Genomic DNA, 19,609 nt, shown 5'->3' with positions numbered 1-19,609 from the left:
GACATTTTGTCTTCCGAATGAAGTGATTATCATTTGTCCGTTCAGCCGACAAAAAGGTATTAACGATCAAAACCTTGCACTCCAAGCTTCACGCTCTCGTTTTCGAAAATTGAACCTACACCCCGGTATAGAAATAAAAGACGTAGTCATACGTCAAAATTGAAGCAACAAACGTTTCTTCTATAGCGAATTCGTTTTTGTTATTTCCAACCTTGGTTCGCACGGGTTCCAACCTAACTGCTGTCAAAACGTTTTTTTATTCACTCATTTTTAACCTAGTTTCGTACTAGCTCCAACCAAAAAACTGTTGGGTTAGCTCTAATATGTTTCACGGGTTCTCACTCGGGTTCACCAATACTACCATACTGAAATATCAAGTACCGAGTATTGTTTTGGAAAATCAAAAAATTAAGACTTTGAAAATGGGAAACTTGCTGCTTTTGTTTTCGTATCGTTGGAATCGGAATCCAATTTGGATTTAGATGTTGAAGAGTAGGGTAAATGATCCTGGTTTGTCCAAGGGTGTTTTTACGCAACTAGTAAATGCAAATCGATTTTTCTTCATGAAAATCACACATAATCAAAACGAGTTTGGGTTTGTTGAGAAGTCCCAAGCCTCTAGTTGCTAATACTATCATATCATTAGGCGTTGACATCATTCAAATTTTAATGTTTTTTAACGAGTTTCCTCGAAGAGAAATTATGATCATGGTTTGTCCACCCCTGATCATGGTTTGTCCGAAAAATGATCATGGTTTGTCCAGTTTTAGAAATCATTATTTTTGAATGAAAAAATCGAATTTAAAAATAGATGTTGTATTTCTCATTGCTTAAGTTTACTGTCATCATATTGATCCATTCTTAATTTAGGCTTTCTTCAGAATACTAGTTATACTAGCGATTAGTAAGAAAACGTGAATGTTTGAAGGTATTGATAACAAAAAACTAATTTTGGTCGGGACGAAGTTTGCCGGGTCAGCTAGTATACTATAACATTACTGACAATGAAGAAGACAATATTGTTTATATGTTTTTAAATATTCGAATACCTAATTTGACACAGGTGCGCTGAACTAGAGCATTCAAAACAGGGGACAAACCATGATCATATTTTCGACTGGACAAACCAAAATCATTTACCTTATATTCGCGTTGACGGGATTAAGCTTCGTGTGCTTTCATTGTTAGGCGAAAATGATTGTGGATTTTCAGGTGAAATAAACATGCTTTCAAAACAAATATTATGATTGAAGATTTATTTCTACGTATCGAATATGTATTCTATGTGATGAAATAAGAATTTTTTTCGAAATTGCGAAAACATATTAAACGAAAACTGTGTCTGATAATGCTTTTATATTATAATGGTAAGTGTTTTTGGAAAAAACAGGAAATGTATAGACAAATGGTTGAGTATCAGGACAAATGTTAGGTAATCAAACAACATGAAGCAGAAATTTTTATTCAAGTTTTAATAATTTTACACTCGGACATGCTAATCTAATAGACAGTAATATCGCCAAAACAAACAAAATATCCAAACCAAACCAAACAAAAATATCGCCACCAGACGTCGACACTGTAGTTTTATCATCGCAGGATCCAAAATGAATTCGCTATAAATAAGTAGTTTAGTTAGTTTGACACAACAAAAAACGCACTTCATATTTTTAACCAAAAAAATATACCAAACAAATAAAAACAAATATTTAGTTCCACCTTTGGTCTCATTTGCCAATTGTCAACGCTTTTTTTTCCAATTCATCTATTTGTAAGGCTCAATCGCATAAGCTTTGCGGAGCCGCTAATTCAAGGTTAGTTTATACAAAATTTCAACCTCAATCTATAAAAACCTCAATCTATGTTTAATAGGACTCGACTGATTACTCGAGGTTAGAGGGGCAACAAGTTGTCAACGTTTCGACATGCTTTCGACGATGTTTCGGAGATGCTATAGATCCAAAACATTCCAAGCCTTTTGCAGAGCTGTAAAACAGGCTAGTTTGTGTGTAGGCGATCTGGCGTAGTGGTAACATCCTTACCTCTCACGCTGAAGGTCACGAGTTCAATTCTCACTCCAGACATTCTTCCAAAAAATGGAAGTAAAAGTGGCGGAACGGTGTCGACATCTAGATACGACAACATTTTTTTGAGACAAACTACTCTCTATCAAATTAGCTGGCCCGAAAGCAGTTTTAAATTATTAAATTTGTATGAAAGCTTGTTCTTGGCGTTATTTAATTACTTGAAGTACATTGTCCTGACCCTAATTGAAACTATTTCCTATAAATTTTCAAATATTCTCACCAAAACATACCATTGTAATATAAAATTATTTTTGGACACAATTTTTGTATGATATTTTTCACCACTTGCAGGCAAAAGTGATCTTCATTTACATAGAGTACTAATTTGATTTGGAAAAAATAATTTTCATTCATAATTTTAATTTTTTTTAGTGTGTTCATTCCTTCTGCAAACCCATATTGTCATGCAAACTCCCCCAACTTGGAATACGAAGTTCAAAACCGTCAACTCGGATAGCCCAAATATTTCTAAATGAGTTCAAATCGGGACTCTGGAATGGTCATTCCATGCGTTTAATGCGGGTCGATCGGAAGAATGCTTGTGTTCTTTTTTTGCCGTATGTTTTGAATCGTTAAGTTGCTGGAAGTTGTAATTGTCATACGGTCCCATTTTGAATGTCGATATCATAATCCCACAGATTGGTGCTAAATTTCCCACGTCAAACTATGAAAAACCTCCGAGTTTCATGAATTTTCTGTCCCTAAATGAGTTAGTCTTGGTTAGGATTGCTTATGGTGAAGTGTGCGCAGTAAACCATCGCTTACGCATAAATTGCAATATGTCAACGGCAGAAAACTTGTAGGAGCCCGGTTTTGGTCATATAGGGAGGTTAAGGCAAGCACGGGTTTTTCACCAGAGAAGACACGAAGCGAGTTGTTCTGATGTTCTGGTGCAATTAGTCGTGTTGAGGGAGAACGCATTGCGACGGCTTCATGAAACCGAACGTTGGTTAGCAATATATGACGGATTACGGAAACAGTATATCAGGTATATGTCTGAATATCAGCAGCACATGCACAAAATAGTTGGCGAAGAAATAGATGCAGATCAGTGCTGTTACTTGCCACGTCACCCAGTTATTAAGGGGGCAAGCATAAAGACTAAGGTTAAGGTGGTTTTCGATGCCTCTTGGATCATAGCGAGGTTCTTATGAAATAGGTTATTTTATTCCGAAATGCTACTCTTTTTATCCCTGTAGAGGATATTGATCCAATAATTACAACTGTATGCAATCCTTATGGACATGGACCGATCAAGACGGGAATCGGTTGGACTGGGATCAGTCACTACCTACCACATCAACAACCTTCCCCCTCCCCCGGCCAGGATGCGTAAGCATGGAAAAAATCAACAACAATACAATTACTGAAAGATATTGAATTCGATCGATGTGTTGTCATCTATATAAATAAAAATGTAAGGCAGTAAATGTGTTGCTAAGTGCAAAACCCGAAGAAGGAATGGTTCCATTTGAGCCGTCTTCATTTTGATGTATTTGTCTCGGCCCATGGATCGGTATAGTGGAAATTTAAAACTCTTAAGGAAGGTCGAAAAATTCGGGAAATTGATTTCCCATATGTTCGAAAATTACATCATGATAAGCGTTGTTAGTCCATTCGATATCTCGCTAACGAAATTGATCTTTGTTCAAAGGTGGAAATGGATTTTCAGGCGAAATAACGCACTTCTATATCTTCTATCTATATAAATAAAAATGGAAGGCCAAATGCGTTGGTGCAAAACCCCGAGGAAGTAATGGTCCGTAATGGTTTGAGCTATCTTTATTTTGCTGCATTTATCTCTGCCAGTAGAACAATGTTATGATGAGAAATGGTTGAATTTTTGGAAAGCTTTGAGAGAAAGTTCGAACACGAACATTATTCCCATATGTTCCACAATGACATTGTTGTTAATCCTACTAGATTTCGCATTCGCGATTTACTTGAGCGAAAATTATGTCTGAAAATAAATTTATATTAAAGTGGTGAGTTTTTGTAGAAGTAATAGGAAATGTAAATGTAGTAAATGGAAATTGTAGAAATCAATCAATGGAGAGTTCTGCGATTGAACCCACGAACGTTCGCTCGGTAAGAAAACGTAAAATGAACTCATATCAAAAGGATTATTTTGGGATGAAGTTCGCCGGGTCAGCTAGTACCAAAAACAAGTGGATTTACAATTTCACTCCTTTTCTGATGCGTCCCAGAAAGCACATGGTACCTGCATTTGACTGCGTGGTCAATAAAATGTTCTAATGTTCGCCCACTCAGAGTTTTGACAATTTCCAGCTCGATCTTTGCGATACACTTCTTGAAGTTAAGTTCTTCAGAAGAGTACAGAATGCACTGAAAATACAAACAGACCCATTCTTCTGGACAGAATCTACTGACGTCCTCCGTTAGCTTCAGTCACCTCCAGTAACATGGGTTACATTTATTGCAAATCAAGTATCCAAGATTCATTTGACCGCAGATAACTGTCACTGGCGACACGTTCCTGGAGTCGACAAACTCACTGACCTGATATCCAGGGGCATATGCCTAGTGAGGTTCGCGACGATAGTTTATGATGGAAAGGTCCAAACTGGTTGGGGTCAAGAAAACTGGCCACATCTACCAAATCATATTACAGACGATGAAGGAAGAGAATAAATCCGGCGCCACGTAGCAACAGCGGTGACTTGTCCGCATGCTGATCTCAACGAAATGTTTTTCGCAATGCTCAAAAATTACTCGCAGTTAATATGAAGCACAGCGATATATCAAAGATTCCTAAAGCTACTTCAGAAATAAGGAGCCAACATTCACTGGCTTCCTTCCTACATCTGACCTGCGGGAAGCAGAAACAAGCTCATACGATGCATTCAGCAAGAGACGTTCGCATAGGAGTTCAAGGCGCTCAGAAATGGAATTTTAGTCCACGGAAAATCTTCTGAACGTTGGTTTAAACCATTCATTGATAAGGATCAAGTTCTATGAGTCGACAGAAGCACTCTGTGGAGTCAGCGCAATTGAAGCATTCATTGCAGAAGACGAGACGAGAAGACGAGCGCTCATCTCGTTTGTTTTCATATTCCAGAAGCCTAGTTCGACGAGTAACTCGTCTGACTCGACCTTTCCGCCGTGCTCGCTGATGATTGTTTTGATGTGTTTGTTCACCTTGTTGATTTGAAGCATCCGTATACCTTTGTTCCACTTTCATCTTCAGAAATTGTGTTGTGGGTGAACTAGAATTGCATGAACAAGTTATGTTTTCAACTGCAACCATCTGCAACCAGATTTTCAAATGGGCTTTTCCCAAACAACACCATGTGAACACTGAATTTCATATCCCTGGTCAGGCGATTGTTTAAAATTTATTAATACGGCACGAAAAGTATCTTCGAAATCATATTAAACATAACATACTAATTCGAAACTCAATTTCGACCAGTTTTGATGAACCAAGTATTTTTATTTATTTACATTATACATTAATGCGTTTCAATCATCGTAACTATTTTATTACTATGAACGTAAAAATAAGCTATATTACTTTATTGTACAGCTGTTGAATATAGTAGTACATTATAAACTTTTCGTTATAAAGCGCTGATTAGGTGAATAAACAATAATTCCATAATAACGAAACGTCTGAACGATGAAACCATTTGCTGGAAGTAGAAATATCAAGAACAAAACAAAAATATATATGAAATGTTTTCCTCTTTGTAATGATTTTAGGATTTTAGGCTGGAAAAATAGTCTCGATTGATTCATTTTAGAAACGTTTGATCTATGTTTGTTGTTTTTCTCGAATTAAAGACAGGTCTTCACAGCTGAAATCACTGATCATACTGAGAAAAAGTGACAGAAGACTTTCCAGTGTACCGAATAAAACATTTCAATGAAACTCGTGTACTGGAATAGAACATTTTGCTCGACTCGACAGTGACTGGAGCCGAGACGAGACGAGATGAATAGTTCAGGCCCTATATCCGGTCAGGGCCACTGCGAACAGCACTCAAGGCATTCTTGTATTCTTGCACCAAGGTCTTTGCGAACAATCTTTATCGCACTTCCCCTAGGTGTGAAACATTTTTTCAAACTGTTAAACATATCAAATTTCATTCCAAGCTTTTTTCATATAAATTAAAAAATCCCGCAGCTAATACACGAAACAATATTTATCGAGACTTAGAGCAGTCGAATTTGCCATGAAAAAATAACAATTAAAAGATTTTATAACGAGAAAACAACGAGGATCTATTCAGCCATTACTGAAGGTTGTCGGAGCTAAGACATTCACGTGCACATAAAAATAAATATCACGTAAACACTAAATCATAATAAAAAAAACATACAATAAATTGTTGGTCGATATTCTAAATTGTTCCATTCGATATCCTAAGCTGTATGAATCAAATTCAAATCCTTCACCTTGTTTGTTTTTGTGTGCTGAAGACATTTCGTTCTACGATGTGTTCATGCAGTCCACCCCAAGCCAAACTTATTTTGAATAATCCAATCATGTGTCCTTTCTTGTTTTCCATCTTACTTAGCATGTGTTCTCATGCATAGTAATCGCACGGGTTAAGACAGGGAGATTATGCTGGTCATTATTTTCGGAAGAGCAAATATCGAATAAATTTTGTGCGTGTGTGTGGCCGCCGACTGATGTGTGGAAGAGCCTAAATCTTGTTAAAGGAAAACAGTTTGTCGATAATAATGTAATTATTTTTGCGCCGAGTCCGATAAACACCAGCGCAAGGTTTAGTTTTTTTCCCGAAATGCCGAACCGAATATTATATAAATATTAGGTTGGAGAAAAATAAATCCATTATTTTCTCGGTAGCTGGCTGTAGTGATCGATGTCGCGCATACTATATTTCATACTAAAAAACTTTTGCTGTAATATGTTTGTTCCATTCAGTTGTGTTAACAATGGAAGTCAACAAAGATAAAATTCGGTACATTTTACAATTTTTCTTTTTAAAATGTGAAAATACAAAATAGCCGCTGGAATTGTGAATGGTGTTTATGGTGACGATACTGTAACAATGAAATATTTTTTTTTATGTTAATATATTTTTTTACTAGATGACCCGGCAAACTTCGTGCCCCCAAAATTAATTTTTTATTATCAATACCTTCAAAAAAATTTCTAGTACTTCTACCAAAACTCATCATTGTGATATCAGATTTTTTTCAACCACTTGCAAATAACATGTTTCTCCGTTACATGGAATAAATGTTTGATACTGAAAATATAAGAGAATGAAGACAGACTCCGTCCCTCTTCTCCCCTTAGAGAGAAGGGAGGAGTGTCTATTCACCTTAAAAACATTCCGTGCCCCCTAAAATCTTCACATGCCAAATTTGGCTCCATTTGCTTGATTAGAGAGACAGTCTCCTCGAAGCGTTATCACGTCACAAAACCAATAACTTGCATTGAATATGAACTTCACCGTATTGTAGCAATTTTAATGTTTTTTATCACTCTGAACACTTCTCACTTTTCTCTGAGATCTCCGCTTCCCGGTCCAAAGGTCCATCCTATAGGGGAATATGATCGTAACCCGACCAATGGTTCTGAACCTACCCTCTTTTGTATCTCAGGAACGGTGCTTCTTATCGATATTTTAAGCAGTGTCGAATAAAAGGTGCCACGCTGACAATTTGATAATATGATGACTTTGTTCGGGCTCTTTTCATTCTAGCGTTGTAGTGCCAGTCTGCGTTTTTATTGCATTAAAAACAAAGTAAAAATATTTTAACTTGTATGGAAAATTAGTTCAACGTTCTTTTTGATTGCGAAACATTACAAAACAAGGCAATTTGAATTGCTTATGGTATAAATTGAATCTACCTGTTACCTGCAGTACACAACATGCTGTCATTTGGGAAAAGTCGGGGTGGTCCTGGACCGACCCTCAGTTTTCACTTCGTAATTATTTAACACGTTCACTCTGGCGCTTGCCATCAATGGCTCACACAAGCCTGGCTCATCGAGCGGCGCTCACTATCAGGGGGAACGCCATTGATTTTGTTATCAGAAAATTTTGATTAACTCTATGTATGCATCCATGTACATGTGCGCGTACCTTTACAAGGGCTTTCATGTTTGCGTGTTGAAGATGAATTTTACGTTAACGTTGACTTTGACCGTTGACATATTCGTGTGCAAACGTATGTGAACTTTTTTTGTCTAACTCCACATGCGTCGCTCTAACACTATGTTCATCCCACTCTAACATTATCTACCTCTCGCTCAAATCCTATCTGCTGTGTTTGACTGACAACAAGCCAATCCAACTGTAAAATATTCTCAGACTGTTGATTATTGTAGGATTATTTTCTTAACTTTACTATAACATCGTTTAATTTTGTGTGATTTATACATCTTCTTCTTCTTATATGGCACTAACGTTCCTAGAGGAACTCCGCCGTCTCAACGTAGTATTACTTGCGTCATTTTCATTAGTACTTAGTTGAGATTTCTATGCCAAATAACACGCCTTGAATGCATTCTGAGTGGCAAGCTCTAGAATACGCGTGACCACAGTGCAAGTCAGAGGAAATTTCTTTGAAGAAAAATTTCCCCGACCAGAACGGGAATCGAACCCGAACCCCCTGCATGTTAGGTTTGACGCTAACCACTCGGCCACGGGATTTATACATGAAGACGTAAAATAAAATGTTTGAAGTGAGTCAAAATGTTGTTACGTCACGCCAGAATGGATCATATACTTTTCGTGACGTGACAACAACTTCTTGAGACAGTTGATACTCCTTTATTTGTTGATCGATCTTAACCAAATTTTGTGGGTTGTTGACCCTCATTGTTCGCTCAGAGAAACCCAAGTATAAAAATGTTTGAACTTAGGTTCATCTGATAAATTAAATTAATGTTCTATTTTTGTGACGTGGAACCGCTTCAAAATACCTGTTTTTTTAAACGTTTGGTTCTCATAAATTTCAAAATGAAGCCTAGGTCTACTCACGGCTCTTCAAGCAAGTTTTAAAGTATAAAGTATATAGTCATTGAACGGTTAAGCGAAATCTCGTTTCAAATAATTTATTATTTAACTAGTGCTTATTTAAATAACGTTTGCAATGTTATCCTTAAACTACACCCAAAATTAATTTTTAGCACATGTTTTGGCATCTCGAATTATTACATCAAATGACCCTAAAAATAACAAAAAATGTACTATTCTCAAATACTTGTATAGAATTTGTAATAAGATATGGTATGGCATTATGAGATAATATGAACGAGCGAAACAAGATACACATTGCAAATATGCTCGAAATAAAACTTTTCGCGTACTTTGTCATATACCAGGCCTAGACCGAGAAAGACATATTTTCTGTTTATGTTCTCCTTTTTACTCTTAGAAAACACTTTTCAACTTCATTTTATAATGAGGTGTGATATTTATACAACAGCGCTAGTAGCTATATGGATAGCGTGGTGGGGTGAAACAGCCTGACATTCTAGCCGGCCTTGATTCGATCCCCGTTGACATTGTATGGACTTTTTTTTTTGTACAATCCCAAAAAAGAGGAAAAAAGAAAAAAAGAAATAGATGACTGCTCAAAGGTTTTGAGACAGATAATTTTATTTGCTCATTTGACGCTTCAGGACACGAAAAGGCATCTATTCTGCTGAAGATGAATGTTTTCTAGTTTTTCGTTGTAATGTAATTTGGTTCTTTGGAATGGGTCACTGCATGATGTACATTGGGATTATGATTGCATGTTATTCTCAACTGGGAGTTTCGAGTCTTCTCCCAAATGTGCATATTTTTCGTTGAACGTGTAATCGTTTGCCATTAGACAGATGCAATTTATTCTGAAACCATGTTTGTTCTGGTGCTACTGCAGACATGGACTGATAATAGGTTTCTTGTGTTGGAATAAATTCAGACCTTATAAGATTTTGATTTTGCTCAGACTCATCGGCGTTATTGAAAGATCAATCTTCCATACCATGAAAAGATAAAACGAAATGCATACATAACTAATACTAAATTCTAAGTTCCAACCAGCAGTTTACCGATTCCAGATACACCAGTTTCACTCTTCTAATACTACTTATAACTTAGAAGAAACTTCCTGTGTGTTCTAAACCCCTTAATGGTACTTTTAGTTGACATCTCACTGCATAACCAGGAACGAACGAGTGCCTCGAGAACACCTCGAAACTGGTAAGTCTCACTTCCTCCATGTGTTGGCATGAAACAACAATTAACATATCTCAAACGTGTTGATTTATACACCTTAATCACGCACTGACCCCCCAATCAACACTCGCGCACGCACATGGTACGGGGAGTGCAGTGATAAAATTCACGTCTTTATTATGAGAACCCTTATAAACATGGAAATATGGGGACATGTTCATAACAAGTTGCACTCGAAGTTTAGCGCGCTCAAGAATCGAACTGAACATTGTTTTGTTCAGCTGCCAACGCAAACAACTTAGAAACCAGAAAGAACCTACAGGAAAGCACATTTGAGTGGCGAAATCCATTGATGGACTAATTCAAACCTGTATTTCACTTCTGTGTCATTCTGTCAACATCTCATGAATAACAAATTATTAAAGGACTAGTTTCTATTGCTTGCTGAGTGACAATGTGTCCGCTGCATCGGCGAACGACTTTCTTCGTCGATAGGGGATGATTCACCACTAATCTGAGCTTTGAAGCTTGTTTACTGGATAGTATGTAAAGCACACACACACATTTTTCCCCAGTCTCAATGTTGGGCAAGAAGTTTTGTTTTCTTTTCTATATTTGGCCATCAGTCAATTTGTGCGGAAAAAAACCGGGGGAAGCGATGATGATAAATTGATGTTTTGTAGAGGTTCAATCCCATTTTCATCAATTTCAATGAAAACTTCAGCTGAACTTTGAAGAATTCTCGCACTGTGTATGTGTTTGTGGGCGGGTTTGTGGTATCTTCGATTGTCACACAGATCGCGATTGGTAAACATGTTGGTCACAGGCACACTTGTTTCTACTATTGACGCCTTCCGGTAAAAGTTTTATCAAGCTGAACGCGGTGGCGATTAATGGTGGCTTTCCTTCGATATACATTTTTGCGCCAGTTCAACAAATGCGCTGTGGCGTTAGAAGCAATAAGTCGACTCCAACTATTTTTATCCGTGAAATTTTTGGCAGAGCCTCAGTGACAAGGTACCTGGTGCCGCTTATTGTGTAAAAATTCTGTTGACTCCGGAAGGAACTTGTAGAATAGGACGAAAAATCCTCAACCCTCAATGTTATTATCAAAGGGAACATTGTGTTTCAATGGTGGTGATAGTCGTTAGAGTTCACTATAATTTGTGACATATTTGTTATCCATACGTGACAAGAATTATGATGTCCCTGGAAGACACCGTGACCGACAAGATTAACGATTGGATGTGCCATAAATAACCAGAAACATGTAAATGGGATGGGATGGAAACAATAAAGAAAATAAATATAATAGAAAACGTAGTTTTTTTTGTGCAACGTATTCTATCATTTCTACTTCCAACTGCCGGGCTCGATCCTTCTGCCAACATCATTTATCGGCAATCCAATAAGCATGAGCTTGAGCATGATTGATTAGAAAGGAGAAATTGTACCATCCCACGGTGGTGTCGTCTCCGGTGTCTCAATACGTTATGAAAGGATCAATAAATACGCCGGTCGGACGTCGAATGAGTTCGAGTAACATGGGAAACAAACTAGTGCCAGCTTAACGCTCATTGCCACAAGATATCTCGCGTATCAAAACATCTCCCCCGCCGGAAAAGATATTAGCGTGATGAATTTCTGTGGAAGGACGCATTCTTCGTTTGATCGCAAATTTGAACATGAAAAACGCAGTAATTTTAACAGTATCCACTAGCTTAGTGAAAACTATAACTAAAAAAGTTGGGAAAAAAGTTTCAGCCTTTTAAGGATATTGATCAATCAACTGATTGTTTTTGTTCTCGTGCGATTAGTTTTGGTAAATTTACAATTTGTCTTAACAAATAACATTAATGATTTATCCGAATTGTGAAAAAAAACATCACTTTCTGATGAATTCGAGAATAACGCATTTAAATTATACATTCAGAGAAATACAATTCAACACTTTTTTTGGCGAGTGGATTACGTCGCAACACAATGCAAATTAAACAGATGCGAAAAAAAGTCCGAACATTATCATTCCTTTTTCGTCAGGACCCATTTCACGATACTAATTATGTCACAAACCACTTCAATCCAGAAAAGTACTAACCGTAGCATCCAGAAAAATGATATCGTTAATTACAATCATTTATTGTTTTTCCCCTGATGACACAATTATACTAACTTTGTCTTTTTATTCCTTCGCCAGCGCGTTGGCTGCCGTTGCAAACGAGTGATTTATTCGATGCTCCTTTGTTTTAATCCAGCTGGTTTAAGTTTTTTTCTGTTTTCTTCTTTTTGCGCCAGTTGTACTCCGTAAAATTTTTCTCCTCACTCTGTGTGGCCGTTTCACTAGCACTCCGTTTCCACCCCCGTTTTGCACATTTTCATGCTCACTAATTATCGCTTTTCAGCCACGGCAGAGCCTTTTGTTATTTTTCGATATTTTTCAATTCGTTGATTATAGTAGAATGATTTACTTCACTTTTCATTGCTATGTTTCCCCGGTTGGCAACGTATCGACAATTTGGTTCCCGGAATAAATCGCCACAGAAAACGACTGCAACAGAAACCACCGCTTATAAAATGTGTAGTAGGCTATAAATATTGTGGCGCGGTATTGTATTTCAAAACAAGAATTAACCGGGCAAACGTATCGCCCCAGGCAAACGTAACGCCCCGGGCAGACGTATACCGTCCGACGCTCGCTAGAGCTCGGTCGGACATTGCTAAAGGATCGTATCCTATGTTTCAAACTAACCGGGCAATCAGTGGATCCCAGGTTTGCGTGCGAGACACCGCCGCTTCCGACGGCGGGTCGGCGGTGGACTCGGATTGCGTCATCTTGGCGGCATGGGCCGCCTCGATTCCTTATCCTCGCCAAATGGGGACTTCGTCCCCATTACATTGTCCTCAGAATAAATTTCGAAAAACGAGAACAAGAGAATAAATTTATAATAGAAATGTGAGGCACATGATGTTTTTCCCGCGCCAAATATTTCTAGCCTACTACACTTTTTCTAAGCGGTTGTTTCTGTTGCAGTTGTTTACTGTGGCGATTTATTCCGGTCACCCGACAATTTATGTGTATTTGCACGAGATTTGAACACTTCTAACACTAGGTGGTACCATATAATGAACATGAAATTTGCCGCCTTTGTAATATATAACTTTTTCTATTGATTCAAATTGAATAACACGAATACAGGATAATATATCTTTCAGCATGCGATCTTCGTCACTGCAACATTGACGAATCACAATAGCTTCAATTAAAATTTTTGATCGCCCACAAACTGTGCACACCACATTGAAATCATCAACGGTTGAAATCCTGAATTGCCTCACTAATTTCCACTTTCCATTTATCAGTGACAGATAAGCTCTGAACCAATGTGATCACTTGGATTTTCCTCGAACTCAAGCGGCGATCAACGCTCCTCTGCTTATGCTGCTGTGCTCATAAGGCTCTCTCACAGGAAGTTATTTTTTCTCTCATTCATTTCACCCAATCAAACACAAAACACATTGGAGGTGGCCACTTGTCGCCGAAATTCTACCCGGTGCTGGAAACGTGTCCACGTACATCGACCGCGAAGAGTCAACTGAACCATTGGATTCCGAAAAGCATCATGTTGGGTCGCACGGAACGCGCTGTACAAAGGAAAACTGTCAATGCATTGGAAGGGCATGCGAAGATTCCGAAATTCAAGAGCGGGTATATCACACTCCAAAACCATAATGTTCTCTCCGCGGATGTAACGGCCATATGCACCACTGTTAGCCCAAGAGCGCGCAAAAGAGGCCCCAAACTGAGAGAGAAGCATGCATGTGTAACGAAATCAGCCTGCGAGACGTGGACTCGAGATTGTATTTGGCAAGCGCGCTCGTTGTGTTGTGGGTGAGATGTTTGGGAGGCGAATTCGGACGTTCACATTACGGCTGGCTCGGATCATCGGAGCATAACGCATAACCAAACAAAGTGAGAGCCGAACAGTTTCCACAGCCGTAGCGTGGTGCTACGGGAGTTGGATTCTACTGCAACTCACCGGCGCCGAATCCAACTACGAAAACGTAAACAAAAGGTTCTCGCTAAAGTCGTGTATTCTCCTCATTCGATTCATTCATGAAGCCGGTGTGATTCATTCCCCTTTTTTTTTGTTGTTATGTATTGCATTAGCGGAAATGCGCGTTGTCATAAATTAGCGCTAGGCTTATTATGACCAGAAATAAATTCGTGATTTCAATGTTATGCGCTGAACGCTGAATCTACAATCCTAATTTAATACATCATAAAATAAGATGTGAAACAGTGGTTCCCAACCGGTGATCTTCCCAGCTGGCGTCGTTGGGATTTTCTGAGGCGAAAAATCTCTGGTTACGTCTTCCTTCGGAGCGGAAGTAAAAGAAGTTGGCCCGGCTCATGAGTTGTTGAGTCTGATAGGTAGGAACAGGTGGAGTCGCCTCCCTGATGTCGGTGATTGGCACTAAAGTGGCGGAAATAGGCCGACGAAAAATAAGCGAAGATAAAAAAAAAAAAAAAACCGGTGATCTGCCGCCGAAAGGGTGCCACGAGGGTCTTGCCATAATTAGAGGTTTTCAGCGCAACAAGTGAAGTTAGATTACAAAGTTTTTCACCACCATGCTTTTCAGCTCCCTTTTAAAATTTCTAGAGGAGACGACCTCAAATTTCCATGCCATTTATGCCATTCCACAATGGTCCAGGAGATGCATTTAAGTGGAAATTAGCATTTAGAGCTCAACAGTTATTCTCTAGAAAAAAAAAAACTGTCTTTGACAAAGTTGTTACATATGATATGTTAAGTTATGTTATCACAAATAGGGTGACCAGAATTGTCGATGAAATAAAAAAATCTAACTTTCTTATCTTTAGAGATAGACGTAAACATAATTCGGCAATGTTGTAGTCTCAGGTATTTGAGACATCTCTATAGAACAAAGTTTATCTCTATGTCTTAAAATAATCGATCTAGCGCCATTTTTCTTCGTTACGTTAGAGTCACCATGAAAAAACCTATTTTTTCGCTTTAACTTTTATATTTCAAATTCTACATGCAAACTGTCTTCAAAAGACTTTTAGAGCATACAAATACAAATATTTTTCGATGCAGAACTTGTCGATATCTCAACTTCACTCAAAGTTATTGATATTTCTTCCCTTCCCAAATACACTCTCTTCAATTGTTTGTCATTCTTTCTGGGGCAAACGTAAACAAAGTTTATTGGCGGCATATTCACTCTACACTCTACAAAACTATGTTATTTTTCGTGTTTGAGTAAATTAAAATTGAAATCATGAGTTTTTGGGTATAAAACCATCAATAACTTTGAGTAGGGTTAAGATATAGACAAGTTCTGCATCGCAAAATGTTGGTATCGATAAGCTCTAAAAGTCGTACGAAGACAGTTTTGATATAGAATTTGAAATATAAAAGTTAAAGCAGGAAAAAAGCATGTTTTTTCATGGTCACCCTAATGTAACTTCGAAAAAAGCGCTAAATCGATTATTTTAAAAGATAGAAAAAAGCTTTGTTCTACAAAGTTGTTTGAAATAACTGGGGCTACAACTATGTTTAAATCCACATATATATAGATAAGAAAGTTAGATTTTTCATTTCATCGACAATTTTGGCTACCCTATTTTTGATAACATAAAAATGAGCGCTCTATCATATGTAACAACTTTGTCTAAGATATTGACAAGTTCAAGACAAGACAAGAGATATTGACAAGTTCTGCATCGAAAAATGTTTGTATTTGTAAGATCTAAAGGTTTTTCGAAGACAGTTTGAACGTAGAATTTAAAATAAAGGGTGTGTCACATCAAATTGCATCACGGAAAAAACGATGTATAAATTCGCCCAGTAGACCGATCCTTTTGAAAATTTTAGACAGTAAAATAAAAACTATTAAACAACTTTTGGCATTTTCTTTTTATTCATACTTCGAGCCCAAGCCCGTATGCTCGCACCTTCCTCTTTACCCCGTCCATAAGGTTCTGTACAACGTCAGGTTGTAGTTTTTTTTGAACAGAAATCCATTTTCTCTTGAAGTCCGCCTCCGATTTGACAACTTTTGGGTTCTTCCGGAGGGCCTGCTTCATAATCGCCCAATATTTCTCTATTGGGCGAAGCTCCGGCGCGTTGGGCGGGTTCATTTCGACGACATTTTTCCAAATTTACGAAAAATTTACAGTGAAGCATGGTCAACGTGATCTATACACTCTTATCTGATTATAAGCGAAAGCTGAAGATATAATTCCTAAAAATTAAATTTCTACAGCGTTTTTTCCGTGATGCAATTTGATGTGACACACCCTTTATAACAGTTAGGGCAAAAAACAGTTTTTTTTTTCATGATGACCCTAACGTAACATAGAAAAAAGGCGCTATATCGGTTATTTCAAGAGATAGAGAAAAACTTTGTTCTACAAAGATTTCTCAAATGATTGGAGCTACAGCATTGTCCAACTATGTTTACCTCTATCTCTACAGATAAGAAAGTTATATTTTTTATTTCATCGACAATTCTGGTCACCCTATTTTTGACAATATAAAAACGAGTGCTCTATCATGAGTAACAACTTTGTCTAAGATAGTTTTTGTCTAGAGAATAACTGTCGAGCTCTACATGCTAATTTCCACTTAAATGCATCTCCTGGACCATTGTGCATTCGTCATCGGGAACATTGTGACTTAACCCATCTCGAGTCATTCGCCGTGCAGAAAAGAGAGGAATATAAAGTTGACGGATTCACAATTTGATCTGTTCATGAAGTTGAAAATCTTCAGCAGCCAATCCATGCCAAACCGATACAGTAGTTCTCAGATTTTCGTGAAAATTGGTACTATTATTCCTTATCGCAAAATCTTATTTCGTATTATCGTATTTTTTTTAATTTTTTCATAAGGTCCCAAAACTCAATTTTCCCCTTTTTTGCCAAATATGACTTTTTACAAAAATTCAAAACTTTTGAAGAACTTAACCCATTTTAGGCCAAGCGTTCGAAAAATCGAACATCAACTTTGATAATTTTTCATGTCTTTACAAAGCTACCATATGGTAATGCTTTTGTATCAAAAGATAGCTTAATATGTTAGCTACCACTTACTATCAAGTTCACTCAGTTTTGTATAACTTTATTGGGCAATAAATTCGATTTAAAGCAAGTATATTTGGAACGTATTTTCAATTTCAACTAAAAAATCCAATAAAATACAAAATTATGTGAACTTTTCTAATGTATTACTTTTATAAAAGAACATACATTGCAATATGGGGCAAAAATCGTTCGATTGAGCCTTATACAGGAAAATAACAACCGGAAAAATTGAGTGTTCGAAAAATCGAACGTTGGCCATAACGAACATTTTTTTCTGATGAATTAATACCAACACATCTAACCTCTGCAGCGCGGTTTGGTTCATTTACTTTGGAAGACGGAAGTTTTCTTCATTTGTTTTTGCATTCTCATTTGTGAATGTTTGCAAATATCAATTAATTCAGTAAATATTATTGAAAATCTGTATGATTTTTTGTCCGTAATAACCTTAGGTAATGGTGGCCCGTAGGATTCGTGTGTAGAGGAGCTGGAAATGATCAGTACATATAACGAGGATTTTAATGAGATTGCTGGTGTGAATATTCTTTCGCCGGATCGAATAATAACCACCCAATCCTCGATTCCATTGTTTTTTCATTTTGGTACTTTGCAGGTATTGGAAAATGTTTTTTTTCGGGAAATGGATACTTAGAAAGAAAGAAAACAACAGCATATGCCTGCCAGTAATAAGTTGAAATTACATCAAATAAGAAATGTCACATCTCATCTTAGGTGGATTAACTTAGGTTCATATTATACTTAGAGACCTCTATCCTCCTGTGCTTGTTCGTACGTGAATATAAAACTGATGCATTTGTGAATACCGTATATTTGCTAATTGAACTAATTTTCAGTTCGCGGTATTTTTGTGCTTGCAAAAAAAAGTTCGGGTTTCGGCCAATGTTCGATTTTTCGAACAGCCATTTCCCAGAAAATGGAAAATGGAAAAAAAATAATTCTTGAACATTGGGGTTTCTTTACCATCAATAATCCAAATTACACCAATTACTTTCGTCAAAAAAATAATTTTTACAGCTTGGTCGTTAATGGGTTAACAGATTCAGATGATTGACATATCAAGTAAGGCCCAATGAGAAATCAATCTTTTTTGAAAAACCTTGTTTTTGTAATTTTTGATTGTATGTACAGTGAAAACAAATTGGAGACTGTATACACAGCGGAACTTCAATATAACGTTCCCTCGTTATAACGTAGGAGAACCCGAGGCAAGAGTGCCCATCTGTTTATTTTGCCTATTTCCATATTTTACAATTATTAAACTACAGAACTTTGTTTTATACAGATACTGCATATATCTCACATATTATCAGCCAGAACCTTAAATATTTTTTTTTTTGGAAAACAGATAAATACTAACTAAGCTTCTTACAACTGCAATCTATATAAGAACGCACAGGCGCAAATTTACACGAAATACCCTCAGTTTCTATATGTTTGCATGACTCCACCCATAAATACAAATAGAATAATCATTTTTCTTCAACTTAATATATGAACTAATTTAAGTCGTACGCATTTATTTCAATAGAAAATAAATTTGTTATCTTTCAACTTCCGGGGCAAAAGGAGTCATTATTATCGGGGTAAAAATGCCATAATCGTAACGTCGAATTCGACCTGTCAAACGCAAATAGTGTAATCGTGGTTGTGTTTGTTGTGGGCATGGTTTGTAAATATGAACGGATTTCATTCCGAAACCAGTGGCAGATGGAAACTATGGTTGTTGCCGTACATTCTGTAAATCATGGAGACGAGCTACGGAGGAATATAGTTTGCCCAGAAGAACATTGGCCAAATATGTGCAGAAGTTAGGCCGTCTTAAAACTGTGTTTTCTAAACAACAGGAGGAGTAACTCGTGAGTCACATCCTTAATATGCAGAAGTTATTTTATGGGCTGACAACACACGACATCCCGAACCTAGGGTATAAAATCGCAGAGTGAAATAATTTAGTTCACTCTTTCGACAAAACATCCAAATTGGCCGGAGAAGATTGGCTTGCCGGTTTTCGTGAACGCCACTAGAACATGAGCTTGTGTTCTTTGGATCCACCGTGAATTTCACAGTGCTTTTTCATCAAAAATTATATTAAAATTTAAAATGAACAACCCAGCAAAAAAATGGAAAAAATATAACAAAAAAGCATTCAAAAACGCGTATTAGCTTAAGGTAAACTTGTATCTTTAGGCCTCCTACACATTGGGCAACCGCAACCCGATCTA

At 37.2% G+C, this 19,609-nt stretch overlaps 1 protein-coding gene across 9 annotated transcripts in view; it reads right to left on the bottom strand.

Annotated features, from left to right (window-relative positions):
* The window catches only part of LOC129775044 (irregular chiasm C-roughest protein), a 354,255-nt gene extending 340,421 nt beyond the window's left edge, over positions 1-13,834 (bottom strand). Inside the window, exons 1-2 of one of the 9 annotated variants that reach the window (XM_055779220.1) lie at positions 13,005-13,834; positions 12,429-12,803 (exon numbers count right to left, since the gene is read on the bottom strand). The gene's annotated coding sequence lies outside the window, so the exon portion shown is untranslated. Of the gene's footprint in view, positions 1-12,353 lie in introns of all 9 variants that reach the window. The other 8 variants (XM_055779221.1, XM_055779222.1, XM_055779224.1 and 5 more) reach the window with 8 other exon arrangements.
* Between the last annotated feature and the right edge of the window lie 5,775 nt (positions 13,835-19,609).

Source organism: Toxorhynchites rutilus, chromosome 3, assembly GCF_029784135.1.
Source record: "Toxorhynchites rutilus septentrionalis strain SRP chromosome 3, ASM2978413v1, whole genome shotgun sequence".
Lineage (NCBI taxonomy): Eukaryota > Metazoa > Arthropoda > Insecta > Diptera > Culicidae > Toxorhynchites > Toxorhynchites rutilus.
This window is presented reverse-complemented; position numbering and strand designations above follow the sequence as displayed.